The following is a 7,870-nucleotide window of genomic DNA, read 5'->3' as shown; positions in this document are numbered from 1 at the left end:
CCCTTTGGCATAGTTCTTGAAATTAAGCTCTTGTAAAAGTTGGATCTGCTCAATACAAAGAAAGCTGTTTTAAAATACATTCAAGCATAAGTGCCCTCTGAAGAAACCCTGAAGAAGTTAATCTCTGTGTGTGTGTGTGTGTGTGTGTGTGTGTGTGTGTCTACACGTCTGTGTATGTGTGAAACCCCAGCACCATTCCTCATGGGTTTTGTGTGTGTGTGTGTGTGTGTGTGTGTGTACACATGTCTGTGTATGTGGGAAACCCCAGCACCATTCCTCATGGGTTGTGTGTGTGTGTGTGTCTACACATATCTGTGTATGTGTGAAACCCAAGCACCATTCCTCATGGGTTGTGTGTGTGTGTGTGTGTGTGTGTGTGTGTGTGTATACACATGTCTGTGTATGTGGGAAACCTCAGCACCATTCCTCATGGGTTGTGTGTGTGTGTGTCTACACATATCTGTGTATGTGTGAAACCCAAGCACCATTCCTCATGGGTTGTGTATGTGTGTGTGTGTGTGTGTGTGTGTGTGTGTACACATGTCTGTGTATGTGGGAAACCCCAGCACCATTCCTCATGGGTTGTCGATTTTGTATTTTGAGTCAGAGTCTCTCGTTGTCCTTCAATTTGTTGAGTAGGCTAGGCTACCTCGCCAGTGAGTCCCAGATAGCATCCTGTGTTTGCTTCCTCAGTGTCAGAATTGTGACAGAACGCTACCTTGCCCTGGACTTTTTATCTTGATTCTATAGGTTATACTTAGACCTTCATGTCTACATGGCAAGCATTTTATTAAATGAATTATAGACCCCCACAGGAAGTAAACATTTAAAGCATGCATGAAAAGGATACTATCTTTTGAAAAAAGTTCTTAACAGCTCCCAGTTTTTATCACCTGAAATCAAATCACAAACCTTCAGTAGAGTTGTCGCAGACCACTATCCTGATCCCACCCTGATCCCAGCTCACAGGCCTAGTCCACGTTCTTCAATATACACCTGAACTATGTATCTGGAAAACCATGCACCATATCCATGTACAATGTCATGCTTCTAGAATCTTGCTTTATGCTGTCACCTCTTTTCAGAACACTCTTCCATCTTGTCAATCTTTATGTTGCCTATATTTCAATATATTGCTTGATATAACTTTCCCTAACCTTTTACAGTCAGGATAAATTACTCCTCAACCTGACATATATGTATATATACATATACATATACATATACATATACATACACGTGTATGTCTGTATGTCTGTGTATTCTCATTCTTGGGACTTTTGCCTCAGTTATATTAATTATAATGAGTGACTGAAAGATTGATCGGGGGCTGGCAAGCTAAGCTAACTCTTAGCCTAGTTTAGTAAAAAAGTTTCACGAAAGCACAAACACATTGTTTTGGTTTTTTGTTTTGTTTTGTTTTGTTTTTTGGATTTTTGAGACAGGGTTTCTCTGTGTAGCCCTGGCTGTTCTGGAACTCACTCTGTAGACCAGGCTGGCCTCATACTCAGAAGTCTGCCTGCCTCTGCCTCCCAAGTGCTGAGATTAAAGGCGTGGGCCACCACAACTTGGCTCATTGTTTTGTTCTTTAAAACCTATATGTATCACCTTGAGTGGATTTTTCCATCTTATATATACATTGGAATCATTGTTGCAGAGTCTGCAGTGGCAAAGACTGCTGTACCTACTATCTGGGTTTTTATAAAACTTTTCTAATCATTACAAAATGCATTACAATGTTGAAGAGTATCAACCTAGCGGGCCTGCCACCTGTGTTCCAGTCCCTCAACACTCTACATGAGAGACTTTAAATAGAGGTCAAGAGTCATCTTTGGCTCTGTTTTTCCCCTATGGAATGAGAGTGACAATGACTGCCAGCTTACTTAGTAAACATGGAGGGTTACTGAATGGCATACATACCATACCCACCATATACTATTACCACTATTCCTAATTATAAGATGCTACAGTGTATTAGCAACCAATTTATGTAAACCAGGTGTCACTTCATTTTCAACCCCATTAAAGCAAAAGAGTTAATGCCTTAAGTTTCCCTCTACATTTCTGTCACTTCACGATTCCATGCATGGTTCATAGTGCAGACCTTTAGAACAGCTCCATATAGGCTATGAAGGTCAACATTTGACCCTGGCTTGGTCAAGAAGAACAGCTGACTCAGCCATAGAGTCTGATCTATTCTCCGAGACCAAAGAAATCATCATTAGGAAAACAAGCTTTCATGCTTTGTGAGCCTAAAAGTCTCCTCATGCCAAGCACCATTACAGTTGGACCAAGCCACCTCAGACCCTTCTTGCCAAATCAATTTTCCTTCTGTAATTCATGCACATGATTCCGAGAAGGCTGTGACAGAGCATTCATACAGGAGGGAAACTGCAGAGTCAGCTCGCTTTCATTTTTACTCTACATAATTCCATTTCAAAAATATATTTTCTTAACCTACTTGGAGTCTTATACAGAGAATGTTTCCTTTTTAAAGTTAAAAAATGCAAGTGTAAAATCTAACCATCAGAAAGTAGTGTGATAGTTATATTTTACTATGCATTTGCAAACGTTCTTTTTTTTTTTAAAAAAAACCTTCCTATTGCCAAAAGGATATATCATCCTAGATATAGGGCCTTTCAATGAATGACTGGAACCTGACTGAAGTACAAGGACTAATAAATAAAATAATAATAAAAAAAAAATCAAACATGCTTTAAAACCTCTGAGAAATTGTGCTGTCAATTACAGTGGCCTGATATTTAGCTCAAAAGAGAAATGTACTCCTCTTGGTAATGAAAGGACCTTACATGCTAAACATGACAGAACGTCCTGCAGACATATTTCTAAAATGTTATTTCACACCTAAAGAAAAGCAGTGTCTATAGTAAGGATCAACCAGGCTGATTAATTTAAACACAGAACCTTCACAACACAAGAGGTGGGGGCTGGAGAAAGTTTGAGAGCATCAGGGTAAATTTTCTTCTCCGTGCCTCTGACAGTGATCATTTCTGGACCAGTGACCACAGTGGAGCCTTTTGGCTTTTATTAGCAGTTGTGAGTCTGTTAGTGTTAACATAGTCTAGTAACATGTGTGAATTGGAGGCTATGCTTCATACATATTGGTATTCATTATTTAAAATTTGTTTGATACATGACAATTAAATATCAAATCAGTGCTTATGAATCTCAGTAATGTTTGTTGTCTTGCAATTTCTTTGTGTGTGTGTGTGTGTGTGTGTGTGTGTGTGTGTGTGTGTGTTTGGGGGGGGTGTTTGTGTGTGTGTATCTGTGCTTACCTAAAAAAGAAATATAACCAATATTTCTAAGAAGTAAAAGAATTTTCTGAGTGCCTTAATTAGGCAAGAAAGAAGAGGTTAGGTAACTCGGGGAAACACATGGAACTTTGTAAATTAAACATGGACCCACACCACGGCAGCCTTTTATTCTGCCTGTTGGCAGATAATAATTACATGTTTTGTCTGTGCTTTTTTTTAAGGGCTGTGAATTTTAAATGATAATGCTCCTCTCACCTCAATGTGAGAAATTGAGTCTGTATAATCAGCTCAAGTTATCCCTGCCTCTCTGGTATCCCGTTATTTAAAGCCTACTCTTTTTCGGTAGTTAATTATTATATATTATCTTCCCTATAATTATTTTTTCTTTTTCTGCATCACTTCTTTTTGGATGTCACAATTGTACTTAGTTGAATACCAGATAAAAATACACTCAGTTGCTGCAGTGTGCCCTCTTACTCTGCCTCTCCACTGATCTTGTCTTAAACTTCATGGATCGCCACCCTGCTTGTATTTGCTTTCTATTCCTCCAATGAGCCCAACTTAAAGCCAGGCAAGATCTTCCCTGCCCTCGGATAGAGGACTGGGTCTCAGCTGCATGTTGCATTAACACATAACTTGTTAGGAAATCTTTTTGCTTTATTTCTCAGTCTCCACATCCTCAAAGGTTGGTTTCTTGAATTTCAAGGCCACTTGCCTATATATGACCCATTTTCAGTAGGCTTGGCCTAGAGGTTAGTTATCAGTTAGAGGGATTTCAAGACTTCAAGGTCTCATATGGTGGCTTGTACTATCAAATCAAAATTTATTCCATAGTATAAATTGTATGTTTTGTTTACCATGCTGTACTAAGACAGTACATACACACACACATACACACACACACACATACACACACACATGCACAGGCACACACACACATACACACACATATGTACACACATACATAGAGCACCATTCCACATGATACAGGAGTGGGTGTGACCTTTCAGAGAAAAATGATATAGAAATCACATCACTCAGGATCCAATTAGGAGATAGAAGCCATTCTAATTGTTTTAGTAGAGGAAATGTGATTTCAAAAGTCTGTAGGTAAGTATGATGGTTAATTTTGACCACTAAAGTGATTAGATGAAGAAACACCTTTTGGAAATGACAGTCTATATAAGATAAAAGATATAAGATACCATCCTGGAAAGGGGAGGGGCTCCTGCAGCTCCACTCCCAGTTGGGGAGCTATTGCCAGTTAGTTGATGACCACTATAAGATAGAGAGTCACTTCCCTTGGGGGTTGGCCACTAACAGGTTGTCCATGCCCCAGAGGATAACCCTGAAGCCATGGTTAGCCATGGGCACATGGGCAGCCCTAATTAATCCAATGGGTTATTTAAGAAAAGAAGAACTAGAAGCTGGAAGGGGGGTAGGGAAGGGGAGTAGATGAGGGGGATTAGGGGACATGTAAAATCAAGATTCATTGAATATATTTATGAATCTTTAAATATTAAATTTCTTTACAAAGAAATGCCTAGGCTATTAAGGAGACATGTCTTTTGGTATGTCTGTGAAGTCTTTTCCCAGAGAAGATTAGCTTAGAATAACAACCTGATCTAAGTGTGGACCTCACTACTCCCATGGATGAAAATGAGGTCTTAGACTAAATAAAGAGGAAGAGAGAACTGGGTACCAGCATCCCCTTTACTAATCTGCTATGATGTAATCAAGTAGTTTCCCTTTATCACTACAGTTGAGAGCTGCTCCCGTCCACTTCCCCCAACATGATGGACCATGCTCTCAAACAAGTCCTCCCTTACGTTGCTTCTTCTCAGGTGTCTGATCACAGCTCCAAGAAAAGTAATTAACGCAGCAAGAGTAATCAGCCGTTCACTAGGTAACGGCCGAAGGCAACAGAGAAGCCTGAGCCATCACAGGTAGCGATTTCAGCAACAAGTTATCACCTCTGGGATTGTGTTTGAAATACTAAAATATGGTGGGGTGATGAAGTACTGAAAAGTGGTGGCCAGAAAGCTCTTGAGCCTTGAAGACAGGCTTGACTTGGTGCAGTCAGGTTCAACTCTTTGACATGGCAACATGTATTGTCATCTATAAAATCCACACTCTAGAACTTTTCAATCACATCACCAACAAGTAATAATAATGATGATGATGATGATGATGATGATGATGATGATGATGAAGAAGAAGAAAGGGGAAAGAACCCTCTCATTCTGAAGTTGAAATTTATCCACTGGTTCAATGGTTTCTGTAAGTATGAACTACTACTAGCTAGCAGAGCAAAGAAACCTAGCTAAGATAATAGTCACAGGAAGAGAAGGGAGACAGGCTGGCCAGGGGCAGCAACATAAAACAAACAAACAAACAACAAAACAGGAAGAAGGCATCCTGCTTCCTCTTGCAGCTTGGCAGTCTCTGTTCTACATCCTAACAAGGCAAGAGAAACATGGCTTACATTCCAGCCCACTCCTACTTGCCTAAGTGTTATTCCTAAGGCACTGATGAGACTCCAAAGCACAAAAAGGATACAGAGCTTAACCATATAGTTATAAATTCACCAGGCTACAAGGAGGGGCACAATATGTCAAGAGAGATATATAAGATTATAAGCACTAGATTAAAATAACTGTATATTGCAAATCCAAGCAAACTATATAACAAGGGTTTTGGGCATTTTTTTTTTCTGTTCAAGTTCACTTTTATTTTTTGAAGGAGTCTTACTATGTAGTCAAGGCTGGTCTTGAACTCTTTTTTTTTTTTTTTTTTTTTTTTTTTAGATATTTTCTTTATTTACATGTCATATGATTTCACCTTTCCTAGTTTCCCCTCCCTCCCAAACCCCTTCCCCCAAGAAAAACCAAAAACACAACAAGAAAAAACCCTGTTACCTCCCCTCTCCCCCTGCTTGCCACCTCATTCTCTCCCACTTATTGGCCCTGGCATTCCCCTACACTGGGGCACAGAACCTTCACAGGGCCAAGGGCCTCTCTTCCCACAGATGATCGACTTTGCAATCCTCTACTATATACATGCTGCCAGAGCAATCAGTCCCACCATGTATAGTCCTTGGTTGGTGGTTGAGTCCCCGGGAGCTCTGAGGGTACTAGTTAGTTCATATTGTTGTTCGTCCTAAGGGGCTGCAAACCCTTCAGCTCCTTTGGTCCTTTCTCTAACTCCTTCATTGGGGACCCTGTACTCAGTTCAATGGATGGCTGTGAGCCTCTACTTCTGTATTAGTCAGGTACTATCAGAGCCTCTCAAGAGATAGCTATATCAGGCTGGATTGTCCTTCCTTCAGTTTCTGCTCCATAGTTAGTCTCTGCAACTCCTTCCGTGGGTATTTTGTTTCTCCTTTTAAGAAGGAATGAAATGTCCACATTTTGGTCTTCTTTCTTCTTGAGATTTTTGTGGTTTGTGGGTTGTTCTTCATGTATTCCGAACTTCTGGGCTAATAACCATTTATCAGAGAGTTCATACCATGTGTGTTCTTTTGTGATTGGGTTACCTCACTCAGGATGATATTTTCCAGATCCATCCATTTCCCTAAGAATTTCATAAATTCATTGTTTTTAATAGCTGAGTATATGCTAGTGTGTAGAGGGCATTTTTTTAAAGCCCAAAAGAAGATGCATTCCTTCATGTTAAATGTGTGAATGATTTGACCTTTTGCCTATATCTGGTCACAAAAATTCTCTAGGAAGAAATGACCATTCTGCTTAATACCTAATTATAACTGCTTTGGATGTTCTATTTTAATTTGTGTTATTTTCAGAGAATGTGCTGTCAATATGTGTCAGCAATGTATTTTGGGGCCATACTCTTAAGCAGTTATAATTACTGAGACTATTAACCGTAGGAATGGAGTGGAACACAGCAGCATCTGCTGCCTTGGAGAGACTTAGAAATTTGTCAACAGGTGTTTGTAATTGTAAAATATCCTCTTTGTGTTAAAACAAGATAATTGCACAGAGGTACTTTTCTGCTACTAAATAAATTTTGTTTATACCGAGGTTGGCCATTTTTAGCATAGAGTCACATTAGACTTGCTATTTGCTAAAAATATTTGCTCGTCTGTGAACAAGAGGGAATTCAAAGAGAAGAGTGTTTGTGGCAGTTTGCACAGGAACTCAAGAAAACCAGCCTACTGGGTATGGGTATGCTAGGGCTCAGGTGATATACCATCTTAATAACAGCTGTGACACAGTATTTAACCGCAGGCGTGTGGGAAACCCTGTTCTCTACAAATCTCCAGGATACTCATGTATGCTTCCAGTAGGCTTGGGTGGTGATCTGGGATTATGTACTTTAGATTATAGCAATAATTCAAATATTTTTGAAGAAAACATAAAGATGATAAATGAGCCTGAAAAGCAGCATACCAGTTACATCCGTCTCATGAGAGTCTCTCGTCTTACAACAGAACAGAGGCAATGCCAACATTTACAAACTATTAGGAAATACTGTTTTCTTTAAAGTTATGATTCAATCATTCATGCAATGAGAGTTTATTAATTAAGTCTTCTATTTTCAGTAGAGCTAACTGCTAGGGAGGGCAAAAAAAA

The 7,870-nt window shown here is 39.5% G+C and overlaps 2 long non-coding RNA genes across 2 annotated transcripts in view; one reads left to right on the top strand and one right to left on the bottom strand.

Annotated features, from left to right (window-relative positions):
* LOC116068058 overlaps positions 1–1,026 on the bottom strand; it is a 6,894-nt gene extending 5,868 nt beyond the window's left edge. Inside the window, exon 1 of the long non-coding RNA XR_004109422.1 lies at positions 913–1,026. This is a non-coding gene — a long non-coding RNA (uncharacterized LOC116068058). The remainder of the gene's footprint in view (positions 1–912) is intronic.
* A 4,475-nt stretch (positions 1,027–5,501) lies between these two features.
* Positions 5,502–7,870, top strand: part of LOC116068057 — an 88,889-nt gene continuing 86,520 nt past the window's right edge. Inside the window, exon 1 of the long non-coding RNA XR_004109420.1 lies at positions 5,502–5,558. This is a non-coding gene — a long non-coding RNA (uncharacterized LOC116068057). The remainder of the gene's footprint in view (positions 5,559–7,870) is intronic.

This window comes from Mastomys coucha, unplaced genomic scaffold (assembly GCF_008632895.1).
Source record: "Mastomys coucha isolate ucsf_1 unplaced genomic scaffold, UCSF_Mcou_1 pScaffold22, whole genome shotgun sequence".
In the NCBI taxonomy this organism is placed as follows: domain Eukaryota; kingdom Metazoa; phylum Chordata; class Mammalia; order Rodentia; family Muridae; genus Mastomys; species Mastomys coucha.
Note: the sequence above shows the minus strand (reverse complement) of the source record. Positions and strands in the feature narration are given on the sequence as shown.